A 4,792-nucleotide genomic window follows, 5' to 3' on the forward strand; every position below is an offset into this window, starting at 1 on the left:
GCTCAGGGTCTGCTGGTCAGCACATGTAGGATAATTCTAGAAGGATACATAGAAATTGCTAATGCTGTTCGTCAAATATGTTTTAATACAAAAGAAAGGAAAAAGAACTTGCTAACAGTGGTTGGTTCCAGAAAGAAAATACCTTTTGAACAGTTTGAATTTTCATCATGGGCCAATATAATCTACTAAAATAAATAAATAATTAATAAAAAGTCACATTTATTTGATGAGTCAGGTTTAGCATCCTTTCTTTTCTCCTGTGAACTGTCCCTTCATATCTTCAGTTTTTAAAATTTTTGTTCAGCTGTCTTACTTATTGGTTTGCTAAGAACATTTACTCTTTGCTGCAGACCCTGCAATTCTGTTTAGTGGTTAAATTTAGAGTTTCAGGAATTTCCCTATAATTATGAGGCATTAAGACAGTTTGCCAGACCCCAATGACACAAGCCCATCTTTTTACGCGGCTTTCCATCCACACCGGTGAATATTTGTGGAATTAGCTGTTGTGTATGAGCTCCACGAGTGGCCCAGGAGCTGCACCTTCCTTCCTGCTCCTACACTGGAGCGAGGGGCTAGGCTCCAGGCCAACAGCTGACATCAAAGGAACCCAACGGAAGGGGAAGCTCGGCAGAGCCAGGCGTCCATCCTCCTTGGTCCCATTCACCTGGAGATGGATAGGAGCTTGCTGATGGGCTAACTTCTGGGATCAGTGGCTCTGCAGGCAAAGACAGAGCACAGGGGCCCGCCCTCCACTTCCTCAGTGTGCGGCCCACACCTCCCAAACACTGGCCTTGGCGAATGCAGGTAACACTCCCAATGTTCGGAACTGCTCTGTTCACCCTGAGTCAGTGTCAAATAGTGACCACTGCATCCAGCAAAGGGGATGCGCTAGCATTTGGGGGAGAAAAAGGCCTTTGGGACTTATCAGAGGAAGACCTTACTTCTAAGGCTAAATATGCTCTTGCGACCTTTCAACAAACGAAGCTTTCACCCCTCACTTGGTCGAGTTAGCTGGAAGCTTCCAGCACCTTCTGCTTGCCTCAGCTTCCTGTGAAGCAGCACCCCAGTCCCTCCCAACCCTGTGAAAGCTATTTTTCTGAGCATCAGGCCTGCGTGTAATCGTATTTATTTATTTATTTTTACTGTTTGTCTGAAGGAGACTGGCAGCATTACTACTTAGTTATACTGCTAATTAAGCTCCAACCATTTGTATAACACATAAGAAATAACACTGCTCACATATACCAGAAAGCAGGTCAATGAAATGTGCACTGTAATTGCCTTTAGAGGCTAAAATGGCCTTCTCTCTTTTGCAGCCAGAAGCTCTGATGGCCTGTTAGGTAATCCTCCTCCTCCCTCCTCCCCTGAGCTTTTCCTGGAAGCAGGTTGGCAAAGTTTGCTGGAACAATATGGCTACTTGCCCCCACAGCGGCCAAGACCTAGAGAAAGGAGAAGGTCCTGAGTCCCCTGAAAGCATGACTAGGGGAGCGTAGACAAACAGGCCTCCAGAGACAAGAAGGAAGAGGTTAAGGGGGCAAAAGTGGGGGCGGGAGGAGCCTGCACAGCAGTGTCTCCTCCTCTGCTCCTCCGGCCTCAGCCTCCCCTGAGCTGCTGGTGCCTCTGCTGTCTCAGACGCCTCTGTGCAGAGCCCCCAGAACGCAGATGGAGGCTCCTCTGGCTTCCAGTAATGTCTGATGACTCACTCTGCGTAGCTGCTCCCCTGCAGACTGACTGCAGCCACTTAAAATAGTTCACTAGTTTCCCTCTCAGCTCTGGCCTCTGCACTCGTGTTCCAGGCCAGAGCCTTACATCCTGGCTCCAAGCTCCGTGCCCTGGGCTCAGGTGAGCAGCGCCTGAAGTGGGTAGTCTAACATGGAAATTTATACTGACTCAAGGGACCTGTGCCTAAAGACATCCCGCAAAGTAAATGCAACATCTGCGCAGGCTCTTGGGTGACCCCAAACCACAGAATGTAAGGGAGAAAAGGGTGGAAACCCAAACTTTCTGTGGGGCATGGTTTGGGGACACCCAGAAATAGGCGAATATCATCACCCCTTCCATTCGGAAAAGGTGAAGCCAAAAAGCTTTGTGTGAATTCAGGCCCAAAGCATCTCCTAAGTGTTAGGTCGCCAAAGGAGGAACGAACGGGCGTGTGCACGAGGCCAGAGTGGTGAGGGATTACAAATTTATTCCATCTTCGATCTTCGATTGTCCGCACACCAGGTGGCTGAGCCTGGATGGCTCCAGCCCCCAGGGACGGAGTTGGCGGTTTCTAAAGGACGTTGGATGGCTTTATCTCGGCGGAGAAGTCTCTGCGCAGGTCCGTAGAGGAGATAATGGAATGTGGTCTCAGCAAGTGTGGTCTCAGCAAAAGGGAATGTCCATAGTGAAATGGCCTCAAGGTCCATTCCCGGGGGAGAGGGCATCGATTCAGTTATTTGATCAGTCCTAACACTAAGGAAATAAGTATGTTCTAAGCCTTACTCTAGAGCCTTAAATATTTGTGAAATAAAAGTGGTCTTTCTTACCCTGTGCCAATCTCTAAGGCTACCCAGACAAATAGACTCAATCCTCCGGTAGAAACAGGGAAGTAAACGGACACTTGTAATGTGGGTGATAAATACAATGACAGGTCAGGGTCAAACAAGATGCTGAGTTAGCACATCTGCTGGGTGGGAGGGGCGTGCTGTTTTGAACTGGAAGATAAGATGGAGGAGTGGGCCTCTAGTCTTGCTTCCCCACCCATTGCCTACCTCCACCTCTGCAATGACTCAGGGCTCTGCTCCAGGCACACTTGGCGTCAAATCAGGGCATCCAGGCTGCCTGTGCTTGGGAGATGCTAAGAAAAACAGGTGGCTCCTGGGCTGGGCTCCCGGCAGTTGCCTACTCATTCCCCCTCAAAACACCCAGCCTAGGGAATGACATTTTAGGGGTGAGTCCTCCTCGTGCTGCTTCTCTCTGGAGAACGAAGTGTGAAAACATGACAGTGAGGAGTTCTTTTGTGAGGTGAGGAGCAGCTGGCTGTTTTTCCTCTCCTGGTCACCTGGCAAAAACCCAGGCCTGATGACTCCAATATCTGCCTTCTCCCTGCTTGCACCCAACTGCTGGTGGTGGGTGGTGGTGGTGGGCGGGGGGGGGGGGGGGGGGGGGGGGGGGGGGGGGGGGAGTCACACAGCTAAGGAGCCTGGTTTCACTTTAACTTCATGATTGCACAACTCAAAGGGATTCTGAACTCGGCCAGGCAATTTCACTCCATTAGTCTGAGATGCGATATGCTTTATTTTCTTTCTTCAACCTCCCCACCTGCCCCTTTACTCTCAGCTAGTGACCTTAACTTCACATTTCTTTAAAAAAAAATATATGTTTTTTATTGATTTTTTAAGAATAAGACAGGAAGGGAGAGGGAGAGAGAAACATTGATCGGCTGCCTCCCGCACGCCCCCTACTGGGGATTGAGCCCACAACCTGGGCATGTGCCCCCACCAGAATCAAACGGGGGGGCGATTTCTTGGTAAATGAGATGATGCTCAACCAACTGAGCCATGCCAGCCGGGCGATCTCACTTTTTTGAGAAAACAGAGGTAATCAGGTTTTCTCACACTTGGTCTGAAACTTGTCCAAATAGCATCTTTCATTCCATGTATCTGTGATCTGTAAACAAACACTCCCCCCACACAGACCTTTCCGTTAGTGTCCCCTCCCGGCTTCCCTATATGATGAAACACCTCCAAAGGGTGGTCTGCACATTGTCTCAACTTCAACTTCTTCACTCTTATTTTCTGGGAACCAGATTGTCTTTTAAAAAAGAAATAAAAAAAAAAAAAGGAGAAATAAAACCCGGCTGGTGTGGCTCAGTAGCTGAGTGTCAACTTATGAACCAGGAGGTCACAGTTTAATTCCTGTTCAGGGCACATGCCTGGGTTTTTGGTCTCGATCCCTCATGGGGGGACATGCAGGAGGCAACTGATTAATAATTCTCATCATTGATGTTTCTATCTCTCTCTCCCTCTCCCTTCCTCTGTGAAGTCAATAAAAGTATTTTTTTAAAAGAAATAAAACATCAGTTATGGTTGGGCTCACAGTTTTAAAAATGGCTTCCTCCTCAATCCCCTCTAAAAGATGGTAAATGAGTAAGAGAGGTGTAAACCTTCCAGGACAAAGGGAGTAGGAGAGAAGACCAGGCAGAGAGGCTTGGCCAGAAGTGTGTGCGCCATAGGCAGAGGATGACACTGATAACGCAGGAGAGAAGCTGAGACCTCAGTGCTCTGGGGACCCACAGACAGATGAGACCCTGCTAACCAGGGGGAATGAAGTGGACATCTGAGTACTAGACTTTGGGAACCATGACATCACCCTCGGGGATGCTTAAGCAAGCCCCATTCCATGTACCAGACATTTGAGGAAAACCTCTGCCTGGAAAGGCAGGAACACACACACACACACACCAAAACTAAGGTAAGAAGGGACAACACAGAGGAAAACAGAAAACTCTGGTGCATGAATTTTTCCATTCTCTCTCTAACCCTGGCCCTAGCCCTGGGTTAGGCAGTGTGAGGCCTGAAGCATCCAGGCCTGGAGCAGACCTGGCTGACAACTTTTCTCTTCAGAGAGAAGCTTTAGTAGTAACGAGGCGGGTCCTGGAAACCCTAGGGCTCCAGGGGAGGGTCTAAACACTCAAATCTAAATGATTCTTTTTTTAAAAAAAATATTTTATTGATTTTTTACAGAGAAGAAGGGAGAGGGATAGAGAGCCAGAAACATCGATGAGAGAGAAACATCGATCAGCTGCCTC

At 48.4% G+C, this 4,792-nt stretch overlaps 1 non-coding gene across 1 annotated transcript; it reads right to left on the reverse strand.

Moving 5' to 3' along the window:
* Positions 1-1,144: 1,144 nt before the first annotated feature.
* Positions 1,145-1,272, reverse strand: LOC138995242 (small nucleolar RNA SNORA19). Its single transcript, XR_011468568.1, has one exon. It is a non-coding gene; the product is annotated as a small nucleolar RNA SNORA19 (small nucleolar RNA).
* Between the last annotated feature and the right edge of the window lie 3,520 nt (positions 1,273-4,792).

This window comes from Myotis yumanensis, unplaced genomic scaffold, assembly GCF_028538775.1.
Source record: "Myotis yumanensis isolate MYYU_CA2020_CCGP unplaced genomic scaffold, mMyoYum1.0.hap1 SCAF_16, whole genome shotgun sequence".
Lineage (NCBI taxonomy): Eukaryota > Metazoa > Chordata > Mammalia > Chiroptera > Vespertilionidae > Myotis > Myotis yumanensis.